Genomic DNA, 26,477 nt, shown 5'->3' with positions numbered 1-26,477 from the left:
ATTTGGCCCCACCAAAGGGATGTGAGTGTAGTAGAGACAGCAATTTCCATGGAGGTCTGGATTTTGATAAAGAACTATAAATGCCTGAATGTATGAAATTTCACTGTGTGTCCCATGATACTTAAAAATGAGTTCTAGTTGTGGTATGGTGTTATAATTCAGGATTCCATTCCTCAGCCATTCCTCACCATCTCCCACTTGTATTGAGTTCAAATATTATGGCAAAATAATTATTTTTTCATATAAGCCATCTTGTTCGACGGTTTTCCTGTTCTTACTAATACATCATAGAGGAGAGTTAGCATAAATGAAGAGAGAATTACCCATAGTTTGGGGTTGTCTTTGGTACAACCTGAAAAAGAAAAGAAGAAAGTAACAGTGTTTCTCTTATGGGGATACCAATCAAGCCTGGCTTTTATGAAAGGCAAGTTCCTTAGAATAGCTCCCTCCTGGAGGGAACACTGGGCCACCCCAGAGGGAGTGCTGAAACAAGACCCCCATAAAAGACCAATCCCATTGAGTGGCTTTTTTTCCAGTGGGATAGCTGCCCCCTGCCACAAGGCATGCTGAAACCTGGCTCCCACAAAATGCCAATCCCATGGAATGGTTCACTCACAGAGGGAGTGCCACCCTTGCTCAGAGGAAGTACAACTCCCTCCCAGAGGGAGTGCTGAAAGCTGGCCCCCACAAAAGGTCAGTCCCGTGGAGTGGCTCCCTCCTGGAGGGAGAACCACCCACTTTTGCAGAAAGAGCAGCTTTCTGTCAGAAAGAGTGCTGGAACCTGGCCCTCATGGAATGCCAGTCTCATGGAGTGGCTCCATTCTGGAGGAAGCCCTGGAAACTGACTCTTGTGGAAAGGCAGTTTCCACAGACAAGTCAGGAATATAAGGTGTCCTCATTGCCCTGCCTGGCTGCCTGTCACCAAGTCATCACTGGATCCCTCATGTTGTCCAAGCATCCATAGCACTTGGCGCTTTGGAAATAAAGAGGGTTTTGAGGTCAGATAGGACAAATATAGTAGGCCTGATTCTGTGGTGACATGAATATCCATCATAATGCCTTTTTTTTCCCAAGGAAGCTTGAGAGTGGAGTCAATTCGATATAATAATAAGGCAAAGCCACTGGAAAGATTTCCTGAAGGGCACAGGCCCCTCACTTATATGGTAGGGGAGAGTCTGTAGGGAATATCTCTTAGTTTGGGAGCATGTCCTGTCCTACGATCAACTTCAATGTAAGAGGTTTTATGTTGTTGTTGTTGTTGTTGTTGTTGCTGTTTATTTTTAATCTGGAAAGGATGAGGTTTAAGGAAACATGCAATAAAATGGGAGAGGAAGCAACACCCTATGGTACATGACCCACAGAGTCTGCCAAATGTTAACACCAAAGACATGAACCAGAATGGAGCTTAGAAGAGTCTCAACAAAGGTGATATTTCCATTATGGGTGTTGTAGATGGCAATACTGTGCAGCAAAGCAGTAGCAGACCTCAGGAAAAAAAGATCCAAAGAGTTCAACAAACACTTTCATGTAATAAAACAAGAGTCAGAGAAGGAAAAATGTTATAAAGAGTTTAGGAAAATACAGGAGGTAGACAACATTCCCCAGTCAGACCTAGCATACTTTCCTGGCTGATACACTTGGGAGTTGGAAAACTCCTTAACAGACATTATGGCTGATGAGGACTCCTGAAGGAAAAAAAGAAAGTTTAGAAGCAGTCTGGCAGATTTTCTAAAAGGTTTGGCCATACAGGAGCCATCCTGTCTGGGACACCCAGATGACAGAAGTTGTTTCTGCACTAGCTGAAAAAGACAGAAAGTAAATAGTAGGATGAACAAGAAATATATGGGCATGGCAGTCTTCTACTCGATGTAAGGCCATAAGGCTCCACCAGACTCCATGGATGGCATTAGCCACCACCTACCAGTGATTGAATCTGCATGATCTGAAAGAGATCTACAGCCACCCCCCCTAAAAAAGGAGCCACAGCTAAGTGGGCAAGTAGAGATTATGCTTTTTGTCCCATAAATACAAAGCAACAGGAGAAAAATCACAATGCCAATAAAAGATTGCAGACTGCTCACCTTATCTAGTGTGAAGTACTTTGCTCCTGGCTGGCTTACCACAGAGTTGATGTCAGAGGGCTTAGGTGTGTCTTCAGATGCCAGAGAAACCCTAAACCCAGCCAATGTTCCAGGTTCTTGACATTGTCACAAAAAATAATTCAGGGAAGCATCAGAATCATTCAAAAGGCAAAAAAAAATTTATTGCAAAGAAAAAGTAAACACTTGAAAGAAGTGTGGGCACACTCAGGAAAGTGAGATATGTGCAATGGAGTTTGGGTTTCTAATTTTACAGGCTCTTCTAATTAGAGGGTAGAATAATCATGAGTTCTTTTAAGAAAAATATGGAGATTTCTTAGAATTGGCGTGCCACCATTTTTATACTAAATCTGGGAATGCTTGGATCTGTCATGGTGCTTGTGGGTGTGTTATTTAATATTCTAATGAGCATATAATTAATTCTGAGGTAGAGCATGGATCAAATCCAGTGCCTTGTTTGACTCAGCTGGTTTTAATGAGTGTAGCCCTCTTTCTATTTGTTAGAGTTTTATCAGCCCAGGGTCCTACTTCTCCTTGTAGCTAATACAACTCCTTTCTTGCTGTTATGTGAAATCGCTGCTTAATATTTTCCCACTTCTGTCATCACCCAGTATTCCTACCTCAGCATCAGTAATAATTCCACTTCTATAATTTCTAGTTTTTCTTATTTGAATCATTTATTTTTTCTTGGTTAATACAGCTAGTTGTGTATCAAATTTTTATGCTTTCAAAAAACCAACTTCTCATTTTATTGATCCTTTGTATCATTTTTTGATCTTAATCTTATTTGTGTTCTGCTCATTGTTATTTATTTTCTTCTGCTAGCTTTAGGTTTGATTAGTTCATGTCTTTCTAGTTCTTTTAGTGTGACATTTAGTTATTATTTGGATGTCTTTCTATCTTTTTGATGTAAGCATTTAGCCCTATAAACTTTCCTCTTAACACTATTTTGGCTATATCCCGGCGCTTTTGGTATATTGTGTCTCTATTTTCATTTGCTTCAGTTTTTTTATATCTGCCATAATTTTTTGTTTACTTAAAATTTATTCAGGAGCAAGTTGTTTAGTTTCTATGTACTTGTGTGTTTTGAGAGTTTTTCTTTGGGTAATGATTTCTAATTTTATTTCACTGTGCTTCAATATAATGGTTGATATCGTGTTGATTGTTTTGAATTTACTGATATTTTCTTTATGACCATTAGTCTGGTCAATTGTAGAGAATGTTCCTTGTATAGATAAGAAAAATGTATATTCTGTAGTTGTTGATTGACTGTTTTGTCAGTTTATTAGGTCTATTTTTTCAAGGCTCCAATTTAAGTCCAGATTGTTTTTGGTACATTTTCTGCCTGGATGATCTGTCTATTCCTGTCAGTAGGATATTTTAGTTTTCCACTAACATGTACGGCTTTGTAACTCTTTTCTTAGTTTTAGAAAAAAATATTTGTTTTATTAATCTGGGTGCTCTAGTTTTGGATGTGTATATATTTAAAATAGTTAATTTTTGTTGGTGTATTAAACACTTTATTATTATATAATTCCCCTCCTTTTTTAACCGTTGTTGGTCTGAAGTCTGTTTTAGCTTATACAAGAAGAAAAACACTTGCTGTAAAAAAAATTTTTCTAATTGCATGACAGATTTTTCTCCATCTTTTTATTTGAGCTAGTGGTGGTCATTAAACTTTTGATGGGTCACAGGAAGGCAGTAGATGGTTGGGCCTTCTTTTTTATTCACTTTGACAATCCATGTCTTTTAAGTGGAACATTTAGGCATGTAGGTTGAAGGTTAATATTGATATGTGAATAAAAATTCCTGTCATAGTGTTGTTAGCTAATTGCTTTTGTAGTCTCAGTCTACAAAGCAATTACAAAGCAATTAGCTAACAACCCTATGTAGTTGCTTTACAGGATTTGTGAGCTTTCTATTTCCATGTGATTTTTATAATAAAGTACATGATCTTGCTCTTTTTACATTTAGAATTCCTTTGAGCATTTTTTTTTAGTCCAGATCTGGTGGTGAGGAATTATCTTAGTGTTTGATTTTCTTAAAAAGACTATATTTTTCCTTCATTTTTGAAGCTTAGTTTGGTGAGATACAAAATTCTTGGCTGATATTTTATTTAAGAATGCTAAATATTGGCTAACAGTCCAATCTGACTTGCAATGGTTCTGCTGAGAGTTCCACTGTTAGTTTGATGGGATTTCCTTTACAGGCAATTTGGCCTTTTTTTCCACCTGTGTTGAAGATTTATTTTTCTTAGTTGACATTTGATAGTTTGATGACTATATGCCTTGGTAATTATCATCTTATATATTATCTTGCAGGTATTATCTAAATTTCTTGTATTTGGATGTCCTTACTTCTACCAAGATCAGATAAATTTTCCTGAATTAATATATTTTCTGAACTGTTTACTTTTTCTTCCCTCTCAGGAATGCTTATCACTTGTATGTTTGGTCACATAATCTCATGTTCTTAAGCCTTTGTGGGTTTTTTAAAATTATTTTTCACGATTTTTGTGTGACTGGATTAATTCAAAAAATCAGTGGTGAGCTCTGCATTTTTTTCTTCTGCTTGGTCTAGTCTATTGTTAAAACTTCAAAATATACTTTGACATTTCTTTAGTAGATTTTTCCATTACTGAAATTCTGTTAGGTTTTTGTTTTAATATAGCTGTCTCTTCTTACATATCTTTAATTGGTTTTCTGTTTGTTTATTTGTTTTGTTGGTTTTCAACATTCTCTTGGATCTAATGCAGTTGCCTTGCAATTCATATTTTGAATTCTTTATCTATCATTTAGGCTTTTCTTTTTTATAGAATTGATTCTTAAAGAGTTAGTGTGATTGTAGGTGTCAAGACACTCTCTTTTTGTACTGCAAAATTCTTTTACTGATTTCTTCTTATATGAAGGAGCTGTGCTTCTTGTTTTTGAATTTTCTGTCATTTAGATGCATCTTCATTTTTATTCATTTTTATCTTGAGGGTATCAATGTGGTGTATGTTGTGTATGACCATTTGACTTTATTTCTGGGTGCCTTCAGTTGGTCAAGGTTCTGTGTGGGTTCTTTGATTGTGAATAGCTTCTGTGAAGTGGCTGTTTCAGATGCTGCTTGTTGTAGTGATGCATTACATGTATGATCCAACACACTGTCTCCTGTGGGGCTGAGGGTATGGAGCCACCTCACATTCAGGTAGATAGATGAAGAGAGGAAGTACTTGTTGTTCTGGGGTCGTGGTGAGGGATTTTCTGTTGGGGTTCATTGAGGCCTTAAAAACATAGTTGGGGAGCTCCACCAGCTTCTTGCCCAGGGCACACAGGAATAAGATTCACTTTCCTATCATACCCCCATTACAGGACTCAGGATCTTCAGTTCATAGACTGTCCATTTTCTCCCAGCCACAGTGGGGTTTTGGATTATGGATACAGCCCTCTCTGTTGGCTACCACTAAAATGAGGTTGGGACAAATCTTCCTCCTCTAGGCAGACCAGAAATTCCTGAAGCTTGTCTGGTCTCTATTACTGGGACACTGATGCACTATGTAGGGAGCACAGTTGAGTCCTGCCCTGTGTGCAAGCCCAAGTGGTGTGTGCTCACATACAATGAGGCTGAAGCCACTATGAAAAGCAGGGAAAATGTTTTCTTTGAGTGTGCATGTGATAGCCTCAGTAAATGAACTTCTACTTCATCTTCAACAGGAGACAGTGGGAGCAGGTGACTCCCTTTCTATGTCTGTTCCTAGCTGCCAGTGCCATCCGCTTCCACTACTGACACCACACCCTCATTTCCATTGTCCTAAGTTGGGGGTTGGCAGAATTTGCTTACTCCCTCAGAGCCCACACAGAAGTTTATATTTCCATGGTATCTGCAGCAGCTGTCCAGGGACCCACACTTTTCCTGTGCTTGCCAACAACAGATTGGTCTGGAGGTATGTTTGAAAGGGGTCTGGTGGTGAGATAACTCAGGGTCACAGATACCCTGGGCAGAGCATTTGCCTGCTAAGGGGGCAGAATGAGTATGATACCTACCATCTAAGTTTAAGCCTAAGGAGAATGTGTCCATGGCTGTGCAAGCTGTCCACCCAATTCTCTGTTCCTGGGAAGTTCCCAAATTACCACTGACAGCATTGCTCAAAGTTGTGAGGGCAAAGGGTTTCCTCAGCGATTTTGCAGTATTCAGATTTTTTCAGGGCATAGGGGAGCAGAGAAGCACCCCTATCTACCCCCTCCACAGGGTTCCAAGTTCCTCTGGAGTCTATCTGTGCCAGACTCTTGCTACTCTCCTTTTCTGAATCCCAGCTTCTTCCTGTGGCCTCTCCAAAAGATCTCGTCTGTCTTCTTTCAGTTTTCCATTCATAACGTATCCACTCACCAGTAGATTTGATCTTCCTTCTGAGAAGAAATGGCATCTGGTGTCCCTAGTCTGCCACAGTGAAAAAAAAATGCTGTGATTTTAATTTGCATTTATGTGATAATTAGTAATTTTGAAAATTATTTCATTTTTGTTTAGGCCCCTTGTCTGCCTTTAAAAATATTTGTTTATGATCTTTGCCCAATTTTAATGGAGCTATTTTGTTGTTGTTGTTGAGTTGCGTTCCTTGTGATTCTGGATATTAGCCCATTGTCAAATGCATACTTTCCAAATATTTTCTCCCATTTTGTAGAAAGCGTGTTAACTCTGCTAATTACATATTTTACTACATAATATCTTGTTAGCTCAGTTAAGTCGTAGTAGTCTTTTTTATTTTTGTTGCATTTGCTTTCAAAGTCTTAGGCATAAATTATTTTAATAGTTCAATGTCCAGAGAAGTTTCTCCTAGATTTGCTTTTTTCAGTTTTTCTCTTTTTAATTTATAATTTGTATAACTTTAGATATTACAGTTAAGTCTTTCATTCATCTTGAGTTATTTTTGTATATGTTAAGAGATATGGTTCCAGTTTTATTCTTCAGCATATATCTATAAAAGTTACCACCATAATTTAGTGAAAAAAGGTGTCCTCCATGGCATGTGTATACATATGTAACAAACCTGCACGTTCTGCACATATACCCCAGAACTTAAACTATAATAATAAAAAAATTATTTTAAAGACACGGAATCAACCTAGGTGCCCATCAATGGTGAATTGAATAAAGAAAATACAGTAAAATACAGTATGGAATACTATACAACCATAAAAAGAACAAAATCATTTCCTTTGCAGTAACATGGATGCAATTGGAAGTCATTATCCTAAATGAATTTTTTTTATTATAGTTTAAGTTCTAGGATACATGTGCACAACGTGCAGGTTTGTTACATATGTATACATGTGCCATGTTGGTGTGTTGCACCCATCAACTCATCCCCACCCTTCAACTCGTCATTTACATCAGGTATAACTCCCAATGCCATCCCTCCCTGCTCCCGCCTCCCCACAATAGGCCAAAGTCTGTGATGTTCCCCTTCCCGAGTCCAAGTGATCTCAATGTTCAATTCCCACCTATGAGTGAGAACATGTGTTATTTGGTTTTCTGTTCTTGCGATAGTTTGCTGACAATGATGGTTACCAGCTTCATCCATGTCCCTACAAAGAACACAAATTCATCTTTTTTATGGTTGCATAGTATTCCATGGTGTATATGTGCCACATTTTCTTAATCTAGTCTGTCACTGATGGACATTTGGGTTGATTCCAAGTCTTTGCTATTGTGAATAGTGCCACAATGAACACACATGTGCATGTGTCCTTATAGCAGCATGATTTATAATCCTTGGGTATATATCTAGTAATGGGAGGGCTTGGTCAAATGGTATTTCTAGTTCTAGATACTTGAGGAATCACCACACTGTTTTCCACAATGGTTGAATTAGTTTGCAGTCCCACCAACAATGTAAAAGTGTTCCTATTTCTCCACATCCTCTCCAGCACCTGTTGTTTCCTGATTTTTTAATGATTGCCATTCTAACAGGTGTGAGATGGTATCAGGTGGCGTGATGCCTCCAGCTTTGTTCTTTTGGCTTAGGATTGTCTTGGCAATGAGGACTCTTTTTTGGTTCCATATGAACTTTAAAACAGTTTTTTCCAATTCTGTGAAGAAAGTCATTGGTAGCTTGATTAGGATGGCATTGAATCTATAAATTACCTTGGGCAGCATGGCCATTTTCACAATATTGATTCTTCCTATCCATGAGCATGGTATGTTCTTCCATTTGTTTATGTCCTCTTTTATTTCACTGAGCAGTGGTTTGTAGTTCTCCTCGAAGAGGTCCTTTACATCCCTTGTAAGTTAGATTGCTAGGTATTTTATTCTCGTTGAAGCTATTGTGAATGGGAGTTCATTCGTTATTTGGCTCTCTGGTTGTCTGTTCTTGCTGTATAAGAATGCTTGTGATTTTTGCACATTGATTTTGTATCCTGAGACTTTGCTGAAGTTGTTTATCAGCTTAAGGAGACATTGGGCTGAGATGATGGGGTTTTCTAAATATACAATCACGTCATCTGCAAACAGCAACAATTTGACTTCCTCTTTTTCTAACTGAATACCCTTGATTTCTTTCTCTTGCCAGATTGCCCTGGTCAGAACTTCCAACACTATGTTGAATAGGAGTGGTGAGAGAGGGCATCTCTGTCTTGTGCCAGTTTTCAAAGGGAATGCTTCCAGTTATTGCCCATTCAGTATGATATTGGCTGTGGGTTTGTCATAAATAGCTCTGATTATTTTGAGATACATTCCATCAATACCGAATTTATTGAGAGTTTATAGCATGAAGCACTGTTGAATTTTGTCAAAGGCCTTTTCTGCATCCATTGAGATAATCATGTGGTTTTTGACTTTTGTTCTGTTTATATGCTGGATTTCGTTTATTGATTTGTGTATGTTGAACCAGCCTTGCATACCAGGGATGAATCCCACTTGATCATGGTGGATAAGCTTTTTGATGTGCTGCTGGAACCGGTTTGCCAGTATTTTACTGAGGATTTTTGCATCGATGTTCATCAGGGATATTGGTCTAAAATTCTCTTTTTTTTTGTTGTGTCTCTGCAGGCTTTGGTATCAGGATGATGTTGGCATCAGAAAATGAGTTACAGCGGATTCGCTCTTTTTCTATTCATTGGAATAGTTTCATAAGAAATGGTACCAGCTCCTCCTTGTATCTCTGGTAGAATTCAGCTGTGAATCCGTCTGTTCCTGGACTTTTTTTGGTTGGTAGGCTATTAATTATTGCCTCAATTTCAGAGTCTGCTATTGGTCTACTCAGGGATTCAACGTCTTCCTGGTTTAGTCTTGGGAGAGTGTAAGTGTCCAGGAAATTATCCATTTCTTCTTGGTTTTCTAGTTTATTTGCATAGAGGTGTTTATAGAATTCTCTGATGGTGGTTTGTATTTCTCTGGGGTCGGTGGTGATATCCCCTTTATCATTTTTTATTGCATCTATTTGATTCTTCTCTCTTTTCTTCTTTATTAGTCTTGCTAGTGGTCTATCAATTTTGTTGATCTTTTCAAAAAACCAACTCCTGGATTCATTGATTTTTTGGAGGATTTTTTGTGTGTCTATCTCCTTCCGTTCTGCTCTGATCTTAGTTATTTCTTGCCTTCTGCTAGCTTTTGAATGTGTTTGCTCTTGCTTCTCTAGTTCTTTTAATTGTGATGTTAGGGTGTCAATTTTAGATCTTTCCAGCTTTCTCTTGTGGGCATTTAGTCTTATAAATTTCCCTCTACACTCTGCTTTAAATGTGTCCCAGAGATTCTGGTATGTTGTATCTTTGTTCTCATTGGTTACAAATAACATCTTTATTTCTGCCTTCATCTCATTATGTACCCAGTAGTCATTCAGGAGCAGGTTATTCAGTTTCCATGTAGTTGAGCGGTTTTGATTGAGTTTCTTAGTCCTGAGTTCTAGTTTGATTGCACTGTGGTCTGAGAGACAGTTTGTTATAATTTCTGTTCTTGTACATTTGCTGAGGAGTGCTTTACTTCCAATTATGTGGTCAATTTTGGAATAAGTGTGATGTGGTGCTGAGAAGAATGTGTATTCTGTTGATTTGGGGTGGAGAGTTCTGTAGATGTCTATTAGGTCCATTTGGTGCAGAGTTGAGTTCAATTCCTGCATATCCTTGTTAACTTTCTGTCTCATTGATCTGTCTAATGTTGACAGTGGGGTGTTAAAGTCTCCCATTATTATTGTATGGGAGTCTAAATCTCTTTGTAAGTCTCTAAGGACTTGCTTTATGAATCTGGGTGCTCCTGTATTGAGTTCATGTATATTTAGGATAGTTAACTCTTCCTGTTGAATTGATCCCTTTAGCATTATGTAATGGCCTTCTTTGTCTCTTTTGATCTTTGATAGTTTAAAGTCTGTTTTTTCAGAGACTAGGATTGCAACCCCTGCTTTTTTTCGTTTTCCTTTTGCTTGGTAGATCTTCCTCCATCCCTTTCTTTAGAGCCTATGTGTGTCTCTGCATGTGAGATGGGTCTCCTGAATACAGCAAACTGATGGACCTTGACTCTTTATTCAATTCGCCAGTCTGTATCTTTTAATTGGAGCATTTAGTCCATTTACATTTAAGGTTAAAATTGTTATGTGTGACTTGATCCCCTCATTGTGATATTAGCTTGTTATTTTGCTCGTTAGTTGATGCAGTTTCTTCCTACCATCGATGGTCTTTACATTTTGACATGTTTTTGCAATGGCTTGTAGCGGTTGTTCCTCTCCATGTGTAGTGGTTCTTTCAGGATCTCTTGTAGAGCAGGCCTGGTGGTGACAAAATCTTTCAGCATTTGCTTGTCTGTAAAGGATTTTATTTCTCCTTCACTTATGAAACTTAGTTTGGCTGGATATGAAATTCAGGGTTGAAAATTCTTTTCTTTAAGAATGTTGCATATTTGCCCCCACTCTCTTCTGGCTTGGAGAGTTTCTGCTGAGAGATCTACTGTTAGTCTGATGGGCTTCACTTTGTGAGTAACCCGATCTTTCTCTCTGGCTGCCCTTAACAGTTTCTCCTTCATTTCTACTTTGGTGAATCTGACAATTATGTGTCTTGGAGTTGCTCTTCTCAAGGAGTATCTTTGTGGCGTTCTCTGTATTTCCTGAATTTGAATGTTGGCCTGCCTTACTAGGTTGGAGAAATTATCCTGGTTGATATCCTGCAGAGTGTTTTCCAACTTGGTTCCATTTTCCCCCTCACTTTCAGGCACCCCAATCAGATGTAGATTTGGTCTTTTCACATAATTCCATATTTATTGGAGGCTTTGTTCTTTTCTTTTTCCTCTTTTTCCCCAGACTTCTCTTCTCACTTCATTTCATTCATTTGATCTTCAATCATTGATACTCTTTCTTCCAGTTGATTGAGTCATTTACTGAAGCTTGTGCATTTGTCACGTAATTCTCGTGTCATGGTTTTTATCTCTATCAGTTCGTTTATGGCCTTCTCTGCATTGATTATTCTAGTTATCCATTCTTCCAGTCTTTTTTCAAGATTTTCAGTTTCTTTGTGCTGGGTACGTAGTTCCTCCTTTAGCTCTGAGAAGTTTGATTGACTGAAGCCTTCTTCTCTCAACTCGTCAAAGTCATTCTCCATCCAGCTTTGATCCATTGATGGCGATGAGCTACATTCCTTTGGAGGGGGAAATGTGCTCTTATTTTTTGAATTTCCAGCTTTTCTGCCCTGCTTTTCCCCCATCTTTGTGGTTTTTATATGCTTTTGGTCTTTGATATTGGTGATGCACTGATGGGTTTTTGGTGTAGGTGTCCTTTCTGTTTGTTAGTTTTCCTTCTAACAGTCAGGACCCTCAGCTGCAGGTCTGCTGGAGTTTGCTTGAGGTCCACTCCAGACCCTGTTTTCCTGGGTATCAGCAGCAGAGACTGCAGAAGATAGAATATTGCTGAAGAGCGAGTGTTGCTGTCTGATTCTTGCTCTGGAAATTTCATTTCAGAGGTGTGCCCAGCCACGTGAGATGTGAGGTGTCAGTCTGCACCTAGTGGGGTATGTCTCCCAGTTAGGTTACTCAAGGATCAGGGACCCACTTGAGCATGCAGTCTGTCCCTTCTCAGATCTCAACCTCCGTGTTGGGAGATCCACTGCTCTCTTCAAAGCTGTCAGACAGAGTCATTTGCGTCTGCAGAGGTTTCTGCTGCTTTTTGTTGTTGTTGTTGTTTAGCTGTGCCCTGTCCACAGAGGTGGAGTCTACAGAGACAGGCAGGCCTCTTTGAGCTGCTGTGAGCTCCACCCAGTTCGAGCTTCCCAGCAGCTTTTTTTACCTTCTTAAGCCTCAGCAATGGTGGGTGCCCCTCCCCCAGCCTCACTGCTGCCTTGCCATTAGACGGCAGACTGCTGTGCTAGCAATGAGGGAGGCTCCGTGGGCGTGGGACTCTCCCGGCCATGAGTGGGATATAGTCTCCTGGTGTGCCCATTTGCTAAGACCCTTGGTAAAGCGCAGTATTGGGGTGGGAGTTACCCGATTTTCCAGGTGTTGTGTGTCTCAGTTCCCCTGGCTAGGAAAAGGGATTTCCTTCCCCCTTGGGCTTCCCAGGTGAGGTGAAGCCTCACCCTGCTTCAGCTCTTGCTGGTCGGGCTGCAGCAGCTGACCAGCACCGATTGTCCAGCACTCCCTAGTGAGATGAACCCAGTACCTCAGTTGAAAATGCAGAAATCACCTGTCTTCTGTGTCGCTCACACTGGGAGCTGGAGACTGGAGCTGTTCGTATTTGGCCAGCTGTCACTTCTTATTTTTGAATTGCTTTTCATTTTAATAGGGCATTTGTTTTCTCTTTTTGAGAGTGTTACTGCTGTGTATGTTTGGTAGGGTTCTTTGCCTTTGATGCTTTTAGGGAGCCAAAGCTCTGTATAAATTCCTTGTTTATAGATAGTCTTGGTGTGGCAGTTTTCTCAAATTCTGGTTGTTCATCCATGGTAAAGGCTGTGCATTAAGGGTGTCAGCAGGCTCACTGCCACTTGCTGAGATGGGGTGATGGAGGTTTGAAGCTTGTTTTCTAGTGTTGTGCCCTTCTGTCAGCATAAATTGTATTTGGTTGTACAGTTCAAACTTCAGGCAAGTAGGTTACACTGGCGGGTATGGTCCAGCCAAGAACTGTGCAATTTATCAACAAATGTTTTAAAGTAATGTGGAGGTTGACCTCCAAAAAAGTAGATTGTGTTTGCAAGAGACAGACAACTGTGGTGTTGGCAGCAGGATTTATGTGTGTCCTTTGTTAATCAGAAGTACTTAGAAGTCCCATATGATGGGCAGAGACATGGAACTCTCAGGAGACCCTATCCTGTGTTCTGCCACTTCAGCAGGTGAGTGGTACAAAGCTGAGGTGAGCTAGGTTCATGACCATGTTCCTCAATCGTGGTCACAGATGCTGACCACAATAGAGGGAGGGGGATATTTACAGACTACTGGGACAAATTTTCCAGCAGGGTAGAGGCACTTCTAGTGCACTAAAGAGCCCACATCGAGGGAAAAGGAAAGGCTGAAATTAATAGCCCAGGAGATGGTAGTGAGATCTACCTAGCTCACATGACCCTGAGTTGGCAGGTCTCCCTTTGGCATCTGGCCACTGTAGACAGGCAAAAACAGCTAGCCTTGTACCGGAAAGTCTATGCTCAGATTGGAAGACACACCGGGTTGTGAGATTCCTGGCTTGGAACAGAAACCATGACTCCTTGGCCATACCCTACGTGGTCCAGTCCCATAGAGCAAAGGGTGACTAGCTTTCATGATGTGGCATAAACCTACCTCATATTCCTCTCAGTTATGACTGTGAGGGCTCTTCCCCTACTCAAGAAGAGATATAAAACCTCATCCCAATACCCCTACATAGCATGCTTGAGTCCTGGGAGAATGGAACTATGTCAGCAGACTTGTCCTCAGTTCCTGTGGATTCAAGCACTTGATGTAATAGTTAGGGGTCAGAAAGTCCCAAGCCACTGATTGTAATAATCATGCAGAGCAATGATGGTTACACTGTGGGCCTACCACCAGGAAGGGCTGGCCTTTCTCAGCAGGAACACCCAAGAAGGCAGCTTTGAGGGAAGTCAACAGACATGGTGTGTATGGTCCAAATTTATGTCTTTCCCACAGCAGCCCCCAGCAGTGGTGGTAAAACCTGCTTTTGAAGTGTGTGGAGCACAAAGCCTCCCCTCTCCTTCTGCAGTCTGGCAGCTATCAGTATCAGCAGCAGCCTCAGAAGAGGACACAGAGTCTTGGGGAATGGGCTCCAACAGTGAGATTGTTCTGCACTTGCCTAGTCTTGAAAGCCTGTAAAACATTATGTGACTTAAAGCAATGCCTCTCTATGAACTATAGGCAGCTTCCTATTGTGATATGGAGGCTTGTGGTAGGCAAGGAGATCCTGTATAGCTGTGATTATAGAGATCCATCATGAGAATATGGAACTCGAGGGAGCTCTCACTTATTCCTTGCTTGCCTTCAGGGTCTGGGGGACTTCTCCTGTGACCCTGGCCAAGCAGGCAGTCTCACTTCCTCTCCCTTCATCCTCAGCATTTGCCATTGCCTCTCTGTTGAATTGTGGTACTATATTCTCAGGTGATCTATTCAGAGTATGAATATCTACTTGATTTTTTGGTTCCCCTCCATGAAAGAGGTGAACCACAGCTTCATTTAGTCAGCCATCTTAAGTCTTGCCCCTTCAATCATTTAAAAATATTGACAATGAGTTAGTATTAGACATCTGTGACATACGTATTTAATCGCATTTGCATTGCAATTCTAGATGACATTATTCTATCACAAGCATTATTCTATCACAAGTAAAGGATCATGATGGATCTTTGTAATATTTATTGAAGTGTCACTAGAAACACTTTCACCTTTAGAATTTCAGTCAAAATGTCAAACTGGTTTGCTTTCAGTTACCATGTTGTTACTATGGTTCTTCAGGTGTAGTTGTAACAAATTATATTCTTGTTATCTAGAAGAGTAGAAAACTTGTTTTCTTAGAATACAAAACATAATGTAGAGATTTACGGTTGATGGTGTGCAATAAAATCCATGTGGTGCTGAATTTTCATTGAAAATATTGTAAGGACCAAGAAAGAGCTTCTCCTTTGCCCTCTGAAGTTTCCTGAAAAAATGAAATGACAAAAGGCAGTTTGATAGGGAAAATGGCATCGAAATTTATTAGCATGCATGAGAGAGAATCAGAGTGATTACCCAATGTTTCAATGAGTATCCAGTACTAAATAGCCTTATTTAAAGAAGGGAGGGTGATATGGGAAATATGGGTGATTCTGTTAGGGGGGACTACATGATTACTAGGAAGAATGAATGGATTGGGACACAGAGATTGACTTGTTAATGGTTCTTTTTGGAAACTGAATGACTCTCAGAGACAAACATTGTTTTGTCAGAGTCTGTTCAGGTGTTGTTACATTCTTCTTCTTCCTTTCTGCAATACATAATGTGAAGACAATGAGGGGAAGAAAAATATTGTTCTCTTTTGTGAGTCCATACAGTGTTGATGTAGATGAAGGAAAAGACTCCTGCAGCATCTGTTGATCTCTAGGGAGCTTTAATTCAAAATACTCACTGTACTAGGTAGCCATATTTTGGGATGATGATTTCTGCATTATTTTATTTCCTATGTCTATAACTTCCAAAGAAATTTTATACGTTAAAAGCTAAGTCCAAGCGTGGTGGCTCACACCCATAATCCCAACACTTTGGGAGGCTGAGGTGGGTGGATCACAAGAGGTCAGGTGTTCCAGACCAGCCTGGCTAAAATGGTGAAACCCCGTCTCTACTAAAAATACAAAAATTAGCTGGGAATGGCTGCACACACCTGTAATCCCAGCTACTCAGGAGGCTGAGGCAGGATAATCGCTTGAACACAGGAGGCAGAAGTTGCAATGAACTGAGATCTTACCACTACACTCCAGCCTGGGTGTCAGAGCAAGACTCCATCTCAAAAAAAATTTAAAAAATAAAAATAAAAAAATGAAAGCTAAGTCAGTGACTGTGGATGGATTTGAGTTATAGATTGTTTGATAAGAGATAGGCAAAGGAGAGCAAAAACAAATTCTGTTAAGCAAAAACACATTGAAATGTATCATTCCATGTTTTCTTGAATCAATCTTTTAGTCTTGAGAACAGATCAGTTCAGTTAAATTTATATGTCCTATAATAAAAGGTGACAGTGCAGATGTGCTAACTCTCTTTATATAATGCAGGCAAATAGATCTTTAATAAGAGGCATTTCAATGGAAACAGAAGATAAACTAAGATTAATGTCTGGAGTAGTGTATGTACTAGTTTTCCTAGAGTCTCCAGAGCATCTTCATATTGCAAGGACGGTCCGACAGCTTTTTCTGGATTATGGTTCAAATCATATACTCAGTGAATTTTATGAATAGTCCATACATCAACCGACATGAAGTCTGTTTATACATAAATTGGTGTGGTGATTTCTCTTAAAGTTTACATCAAGTAGTCTAACTTATATGTGCAGTACTTAAAGAAAGGCAGTTTTAATTTCTGGTAATTCCGAGTGAGAAAAAATGAAAGAAAAATTCAAAATTCTTAGTTTGGAGGTTGTAGCTAGGAAATAATTCAAAATCTATTCAAAATTATAGACAAATGATAAAAACTCAAAAACAATGGTCAGGGCTAGCATTTAATAAAAAGTATACTGTAATTTTTTTTCTGAAACATAATTTTTCTTTCTCAGTTTTCCTTTCTACCAAAGACAGATTACATTCAAACCAATTTATTTGCAAAATATGGTTTAATATTGTAATTTGCCTCATTATTTGTACAAAGTTCAGCAAGAATAGTGGTTAGCTACATAGGCTCTTTCAAAGTTGGCTTTGCTGAAGCTTTTTAATAAGGAATCTCAGATTAGACTTTTAAAACCTCTCAAGGCTAGGAAGCCAACTCAAGGATTCATCATAAGACTGGGCTTTTAATATCGCTATGAATTGGGTGAATTCTTCTTCTGTCAAGTTCTCGAAATATCTTGAGGTTCCTAGGCCTGTCAGAAAGTTAAATTTTACAACAATATTAGGAACCTTGTGATGGAACACTGTAGACAAGGTATTGAGCCAGACTTTGCAAGGGGCACTTTATCAGCTCTGTAAAGTCAACCTCACCTCCTCAAAGCAGTCTTGTCATATCCGAAAATATCACATTCCTGTAAAACTTTCATTAAAATAACAAATTTCTCTAATTGTATCTTTTTACAGAAAAAAAAAACAGATTCATATTGAACTTATGTAAATAACCATGTTGCTGTAAAATAAAAATAATCATAATTAGTTTTCAAATTCTGGATAAACCAGGTAGAGGAAGTTGTACATGTTTCAGTTTTTCTCACTAAAGAATACATTTAAAAAGTTAGGCTCGGGGCACATGTGCAGTTCGTTACATAGGTAAATTACATGTCATGTAAGTTTGGTGTACAGATTATTTTATCTCCCAGATAATAAGCACAGTACCCAATTAGTAGGTTTTTGATCCTCACCCTCCTTCCACCGTCCACCCTCAATTCCTGGAAGTTATATATAGCTCAAATTTAAAAAAATTGTTGACTCTGGAAGATAAAACATAAAAAGAATCAGCAATATTTTAAATTAAAAGTAATAAAAATTGTTTTAGTTTCATACCAATTCAGTCCTATGTAATTAATTCTTGTTCTGCTTGATGTTGGACTAGCAATCTTCATAAACCTATCATCAGTTTTATTAGAACACTTAAAGTTTTTAACCAATCTAATGGCATAGTCACCAAAAGTATTCAAAACCAGTACTCAGGAGTAATTTCAGAGTCTTTCCTATAAATTTTCTTAAGAAGAAGCAAATTTTGGACTGTAGGTGATTATAAACTACTTTTTGAAAAGAATTTTTAAAAATTGTGTATGACAAAAGACTTAGAATAATGATAATAAAAGATGCAATTGACCAAAATTTCGGTTATATTTGTAGCATGTAACAATCTAGTATTATATTTATGACTGAAAAGATATACCAAGACATAAAAAAATTGTAGGAATTTCATGTGTGTTAGTCCATTTTCAAGATGGCCGAATAGGAACAGCTATTCAAGATGGCTGAATAGGAACAGCTCCAATCTCCATCTCGCAGCAAGATCGACGCAGAAGTCAGGTGATTTCTGCATTTACAACTGAGGTGCCCGGTTCATCTCACTGGGACTGGTTGGACAGTCGGTGCAGCCCACAGAGGGGAAGCAGAAGCAGGGTGGTGTGTCGCCTTACTGGGGAAATGCAAGGGGTTGGGGGATCTCCCTCCCCCAGCCAAGGGAAACCATGAGAGACTGTAGGAGGAGGAATGGTGCACTCTGGCCCAGATAACTGCACTTTTCCCAAGGTCTTCACAACTGGCAGTCCAGGAGATTCCCTCTGGTGCCTACACAACCAGGGCCCTGGGTTTCAGGCACAAAACTGGGTGGCTGTTTGGGCAGACACCAAGTTAGTTAAAGGAGTTTTATTTGTGTTGTTTTGTTTTGTTTTGTTTTCATACCCCATTGGCACCTGTAACACTAACAAGACAGGACTGTTCACTCCCCTGGAAAGGGAGCTGAAGCCAGGGAGCCAAGTTGTCTGGTTTTGTGGGTCCCACCCACATGGAGCCCAGCAAGCTAAGAGCCACCTGCTTGAAATTCTCGCTGCTAGCACAGCAGTCTGAGGTTGACCTGAGACCTTGGAGATTGGTGGGGGAGGGATGTCCACCATTGCTGAGGCTCAAGTAGGCGGTTTTACCCTCACAGTGTTAACAAAGCCACCAGGAAGTTCAAACTGGGTAGAGGCCACCGCAGCTCAGCAAGACCACTGTGGCCAGACTGTCTCTCTAGATTCCTCCCCTCTGGGCAGGGCATCTCTGAAAAAAAGGCAGCAGACCCAGTCACGGACTTATAGATAAAACACCCATCTCCGTGGGACAGAGCTCCTGGGGGAAGGGGTGGCTGTGGGTGAAGCTTCAGCAGACTTAAACTTCCCTGCCTGAAAGCTCTGAAGAGAGCAGCAGATCTCTCAGCACAGCGTTCAAGTTCTGATAAAGGACAAACTGCCTCCTCAAGTGGGTCCGTGAACTCTGTGTATCCTGACTGGGACAAAGCTCCCAGTAGGGGTCGACAGACACCTCATACAGGAGAGCTCTGGCTGGCATCTGGCAGGTGCCCCTCTGGGAAGAAGCTTCCAGAGGAAGGAACAGGCAGCAATCATTGCTGTTCTGCAGCCTCTGCTGGTGACACCCTGGCAAACAGGGTCTGGAGTGGACCAGCAAACTCCAGCAAACCTGCAGCAGAGGGGCCTGACTGTTAGTAGGAAAACAAACAGACAGAAAGGAATAGTATCAACATCAACAAAAAGGATGTCCACTGAGACCCCATCTGAAGATCACTAACGTCAAAAACCAACGGTAGATAAATCTGCGAAGATGAGGAGAAACCAGTGCAAAGAGGCTGAAAATTCCAAAAACCAGAACGCCTGTTTTCCTCCAAAGAATCACAACTCCTCACCAGCAAGGGAACAAAACTAGATGGACAATGAGTTTGAAGAATTGGCAGAAGTAAGCTTAAGAAGGTGGATAATTACAAACTCCTCTGAGCTAAAGGAGCATGTTCTAACCCAATGCAAGGAAACTGAGAACCTTGAAAAAAGGTTAGATGAATTGTTAAGTAGAATAACCAGTTTAAAGAATAACTCAGTTTAAAGAAGAACATAAATGACCTGATGGATCTGAAAAACACAGCACAAGAACTTCGTGAAGCATACACAAGTATCAGTAGCCAAATCGATTGAGCAGAAGATAGAATATCAGAGATTGAAGATCAATTCAATAAAATAAACCAAGAAGACAAGATTGGAGAAAAAAGTGAAAAGAAATAAACAAAGCCTCCAAGAAATATGGGACTATGGGAAAAGACCAAACCTACTTTTAATTGGTGTACCTGAAAGTGATGGGAGAATGAAAGCAAGTTGGAAAACACTCTTCAGGATATATCCAGGAGAACTTCCCCAACCTACCAAGGCAGGCCAATATTCAAATTCAGGGAAATACAGAGAACACCACAAAGATACTCTTCAAAAAGAGCAACCCCAAGACACAAGAGGGAAATTTATAACACTAAATACCCACAAGAGAAAGCAGGAAAGATCTAAAATCGACACCCTAACATCGCAATTAAAAAACCTAGAGAAGAAAGAGTAAACAAATTCAAAAGCTAGCAGAAGGCAATAAAATAACTAAGATCAGAGCAGAACTGAAGGAGATAGAGACACAAAAACCCTACAAAAAAATCAATGAATCCAGAAGCTGGTTTTTTGAAAAGGTCAACAAAATTGATAGACCACTAGCAAGACTAATAAGGAAGAAAATATAGAAGAACCAGATAGACACAATAAAAAATGATAAAGGGGATATCACCACTTATCCCACAGATATACAAACTACCATCAGAGAATACTATAAACACCTCTACACAAATAAACTAGAAAACCTAGAAGAAATGGATAAATTCCTGGACACATACACCATTCCAAGACTAAACTAGGAAGAAGTTGAATCTCTGAATAGACCAATAACATTTTCTGAAATCGAGGCAATAACTAATAGCTTATCAACCAAAAAAAGTCCAGAACCTGATGGATTCACAGCCGAATTCTACAAGAGGTACAAAGAGGAGTTGGTACCATTCCTGCAGAAACTATTCCAAACAATAGAAAAAGAAGAACTTCTCCCTAATCCATTTTATGAGGCCGGCATCATCCTGATAGCAAAACCTAGCAGAGACACAACAAAAAATAAATAAAATAAAATTTCAGGCCAATATCCTGATGAACATTGATGCAAAAATCCTCAATAAAATACTGGCAAACCGGATCCAGCAGCACATCAAAAAGCTTATCCACCACAATCAAGTCGGCCTAATCCCTGGGATGCAAGCCTGGTTCAACACACGCAAATCAATAAGCATAATACATCACATAAACAGAACCAATGACAAAAACCATATGATTATCTCAGTAGATGCATAAATGCTCTTCGAAAAATTCAACAGCTCTTCATGCTAAAAATTCTCAATAAGCTAGGTGTTGAAGGAATATATCTCAAAATAATAAGAGCTATTTATGACAAACCCACAGCCAATATCATACTGAATGGGCAAAAACTGGAAGCATTCCTTTTGAAAACTGGCACAAGACAAGGATGCCCTCTCTCACCACTCCTATTCAACATAGTATTGGAAGTTCTGGCCAGGGCAATCACGAAAGAGAAAAAAAAAAGTATATTAAATTAGGAAAAGGGAAGTCAAATTGTCTCTGTTTGCAGATAACATGATTGTATATTTAGAAAACACAGTGGTCTCAGCCCAAAATTTCCTTAAGCTGATAAGCAACTTTAGCAAAGTCTCAAGATACAAAATAAATGTGCAAAACTCACAAGCATTCCTATACACCAATAACAGAAAAAGAGAGCCAAATCAAGAGTGAACTCCCAATCACAATGGCTACAAAGAATAAAATACCTGAGAATACAACATACAAGGAATGTGAAAGACCTCTTCAAGGAGAACTACAAACCATTGCTCAAGGAAATAAGAGAGGGCACAAACAGATGGAAAAACATTCCATGCTCGTGGATAGAAAGAATCAATGTTGTGAAAATGGTCATACTACCCAAAGTAATTCATACATTTAATGCTATCCCCATCAAGCTACAATTGACTTTCTTCACAAGATTAGAAAAAACTACTTTAAATTTCATATGGAACCACAAAAGACCCCGCATACCCAAGATAATCTTAAGCAAAAAGAACAACGCTGGAGGCATCATGCTACCTGACTTCATACTATACTACAAGGCTACAGTAACCAGAACAGCATGGTACTGGTACCAAAACAGATATATAGACCCATGGAACAGAGCAGAGGCCTCAGAAATAATGCCACATATCTACAACCATCTGATCTTTGGCAAATCTGACAAAAATAAGCAATGGGGAATGGATTCCCTATTTAATAAATGGTGTTGGGAAAACTGGCTAGCCATATGCAGAAAACTGAAAGTGGATCCCTTCCTTACACCTTATACAAAAATTAACTCAATATGGATTAAAGACTTAAACATAAGACCTAAAACCATAAAAACCCTAGAAGAAAACCTCAGCAATACCATTCAGGGCATAAGAATGACCAAGGACTTCATGACAAAAACACCAAAAGCAATGGCAACAAAAGCCAAAATTGACAAATGGGGGGGGGGGGATCTAATTAAACTAAAAACCTTCTGCATAGCAAAAGAAACTATCATCAGAGTGAAGATGCAACCTACAGAATGGAAGAAAATTTTTTCAGTCTATCCATCTGACAAATGGCTAATATCCAGAATCCATAAAAAGCTAAACAAATTTACAAGAAAAAAACCCAAACAACCCCATCAGAAAGTGGACGAAAGATATGAACAGACACTTCTCAAAAGACGACATTTATGCAGCCAAGATACATATGGGGAAAAAAAAAAAAGCTCATCATCACTGGTCATTAGGGAAATGCAAATCAAAACCACAATGAGATACCATCTCATGCCAGTTAGAATCGTGATCACTGAAAAGTCAGGAAACAACAGGTGCTGCAGAGGATGTGGAGAAATAGGAATGCTTTTACACTGTTGGTGGGAGTGTAAATTAGTTCAACCATTGTGGAAGACAGTGTGGTGATTCCTCAAATATCTAGAACCAGAAATACCATTTGACCCAGCAATCCCATTACTGGGTATATACCCAAAGTATTATAAATCATTCTACTATAAAGACACATGCACACATATGTTTATTGCGGCACTGTTCACAATAGCAAAGACTTGGAACCAACCCAAATGCCCATCAATGCAGCATAACCAGTGTGCTTACTGTAAGGAAATAGGACATTGGAAGGACAAGTGCCCCAGTTGAAAGGGAAAAAGGGTGACTCTGAGAAGGAGGCCTCAGACAAGGATGAAGGGGCCCTGGTATAAGGGTTACTGGACTGAGGGAGACCAGACTCATGTGCCCCCAAAAGTCCATGGTCAGGATGACAATTGGGGGCAAGGACATTGAGTTTCTTGTTGATACTGGTGCTGAACATTCAGTAGTAACCACCCCGGTCACCCCCTTATCCATAAAGACTATTGATATAATCGGAGCCACAGGGGTTTTGGCAAAGCAAGCTTTCTGTTTGCCCCAGACCTGCACTGTTGGGGGGAATGAGGTAATTCACTAGTTCTTGTACATGCCTGACTACTCCTTGCCTTTACTAGGAAGGTACCTATTTAGCAAGCTGAGATCCACTGTCTCTTTTACAAAGCGTGGCTCTTTACAGCTAAAATTACTTGGAACAGGAGCCATCATTGCCCTTATGGTTCCTTGGGAGGAAGAATGGAGACTCTTCTTAACTGAGCCAGGCCAAGAGATAGGACCAGCTCTGGCTAAGTGGTGGCCAAGGGTGTGGGTGGAAGACAACCCTCCAGGGTTGGCAATCAAACAGGCCCTTCTACTCAGAAGTTAAGCCTGGGACCCAGCTGGTCAGGCAAAAACAGTACCCAGTCCCCAGAGAAGCTCTTGAAGTTATCCAAGTCCATCTCAAGAGCCTGAGGGTCTTTGGAATTATAGTCCCTTGTTAGTCTCCATGAAACACTCCCCTCCTGACTGTTCCCAAGCCAGAGACCAAGGATTACAGGCCAGTACAGGACTTGTGCTTGAGCAACCAAGCTACAGGGACTTTGCACCCAACAGTACCTAACCTGTACATGTTGTTAGGGTTGCTGCCAGCCAAGGACCGCTGATTCACCGCCTGGACCTGAAAGATGCTTTCTTAGCATCAGACTCGCCCCTGAGAGCCAGAAACTCTTTGTCTTTCAGTAGGAAGATCTGGGGTCAGTTGTCACCACTCAGTACACTTGGACCCAGCTTCCCCAAGGGTTCAAGAACTCCCCAAACATCTTTGGGGAGGCGTTGGCTCAAGACCTCCAGAAGTTTCCCGCCAGAGACCTAGGCTGCATGCTGCTCCATTACGTCGATGACCTCCTGCTGGGAAACCTTACAGCAGTCAGGTACACCAAGTGAATGGATACCCTGCTCCAGAACCTGGAGGACTGTAGGTATAAAGTGTCCAAGAAGAAAGCCCAGATCTGCAGACAGCAGATACATTACCTGGGGTTTACTATCCAACAGGGAGAGTACAGCCTGGGATCAAAAAGTAAGCAAGTCATCTGCAACCTGCCAGAACCTAAGACCAGAAGGCAGATGAGAGAATTCTTGGAAGATTTAGGGTTCTGCAGGTTGTAGATCCCAAACTTTACAGCATTGACTAAGCCCCTGTGTGGAGTCACAAAGGGGGAGACAAGGAACCTTTTGAATGGGAGTCCCAAAAGCAATGAGCATTTCATGAGTTAAAAGAGAAACTCATGTCAGCCACAGACCTGGGTCTACCTGACCCAACAAAACCTTTCACACTATATGTGTCAGAAGGAGAAAAAATAGCAGTTGGAGTTTTAACCCAGATGGTGGGGCCCTGGGCAAGACTGGTAGCTTACCTCTCCAAACAGCTAGATGAAGTTTCTAAGGTTGACCCCCGTGCTTAAGAGACTTGGCAGCAACTACCCTGCTAGCATAAGAGGCAGATAATCTAACTCTTGGGCAAAACCTAAACATAAAGGCCCCCCCATGCTGTGGTGACCTTAATTAATACCAAAGGACACAATTGACTAACAAATGCTAGACTAACTAGATACCAAAGCTTGCTCTATGAGAATCCCCACATAATCATTGAAGTTTGCACCACCCTGAACCACGCCACCTTGCTCCTGGTATCAGAGAGCCCATTTGGACATAATTGTGTAAAGGTGTTGGACTCATTTTATTCTAGCAGGTCTGACCTCCAAGACCATCCTTGGACATCAGCAGACTGGGAGCTATATGTGGATGGGAGCAGGTTCGTCAACTCACAAGGAGAGAGGTGTGCGGGATACGCAGTGGTAACCCTGGACGCTATCATCGAAGCCAAATCATTGCCTCAGGGCACTTCAGCCCAGAAGGCCAAACTCATTGCTTTAATTTGGGCCTTAGAGCTAAGTGAAGGTAAGACTGTAAACATTTATACTGACTCTCGGTATGCCTTTTTAACTCTCCAAGTGCAAGGTACAAGGTAAAAGGCATGTTGAACTCTGGGGGAAAACACATAAAGTATCAGCAAGATATCCTGCAATTATTAGAGGCAGTGTGGAAGCCCCAAAATGTGGTAGTCATGCACTGCAAAGGACATCAGAGAGCTTCCACCTCGATTGCCTTGGGGAACTCCAGAGCTGACTCAGAGGCTCAAAAAGCAGCATCCACCTCCTACCGGGCATCAGTCACAGCCCCTCTGCTCCCTCAGGCACCTGACCTTTTACCTACTTATTCTAAAGAAGAGAAAGACTTTCTCCAGGCAGAGAAACGGCAGGTGATAGAAGAGGGATGGATCCAGTTATCTGACAGAAGAATAGCTGTGCCACAACTGCTAGGAGCCACAGTCATACTGGCTGTGCATGAGACCACCCACCTAGGCCAAGAGCCACTTGAAAAATTGTTAGGCCGGCACTTCTACATCTCGCATCTGTCAGCCCTTGCCAAAACAGTGGCACAGCAGTGTGTCACCTGCCAACAGCACAATGCTAGGCAGGGTCCAACCGTCCCGCCCCACACACAAGCTTATGGAGCAGCCCCCTTTGAAGTTTTCCAAGTAGACTTCACCGAGATGCCCAAATTTGGAGGTAACAATTATTTGCTAGTTCTAGTGTGTACATACTCTAGTGTGTACATCCAACACGGACCGAGAAAGTTCATGAAGTAACCGATGTGCTTCTCTGAGATCTCATCCCTAGGTTAGGTTTGGACTGCCCTTAAGAATCAGCTCAGACAATGGGCCGGCATTTGTGGCTGACTTGGTACAGAAGACAGCAAAGGTATTGGGGATCACATGGAAACGATATACTACCTACCAACCACAAACTTCCAGAAAAGTGGAGCAGATGAATCAGACTATCAAAAATAGTTTCAGGAAAGTGTGTCAAGAAACAGGATTAAAGTGGGTACAAGCTCTCACTATGGTATTGTTTAAGAATACATGGACCCGGGAGCAAGATGGCCGAATAGGAACAGCTCCAGTCCCCAACTCCCAGCGCGAGAGACACAGAAGACCGGTGATTTCTGCATTTTCAACTGAGGTACTGGGTTCATCTCACTGGGGAGTGCCAGACGATCGGTGCTGGTCAGCTGCTGCAGCCCGACCAGCGAGAGCTGAAGCAGGGCGAGGCATCGCCTCACCTGGGAAGCGCAAGGGGGAAGGGAATCCCTTTTCCTAGCCAGGGGAACTGAGACACACAACACCTGGAAAATCGGGTAACT

General features: G+C 40.7%; 1 pseudogene; it reads right to left on the bottom strand.

The window, feature by feature from the left end:
* Positions 1-230: 230 nt before the first annotated feature.
* The window catches only part of LOC112615210, a 179,789-nt pseudogene continuing 153,542 nt past the window's right edge, over positions 231-26,477 (bottom strand).

Source organism: Theropithecus gelada, chromosome X (assembly GCF_003255815.1).
Source record: "Theropithecus gelada isolate Dixy chromosome X, Tgel_1.0, whole genome shotgun sequence".
Lineage (NCBI taxonomy): Eukaryota > Metazoa > Chordata > Mammalia > Primates > Cercopithecidae > Theropithecus > Theropithecus gelada.
This window is presented reverse-complemented; position numbering and strand designations above follow the sequence as displayed.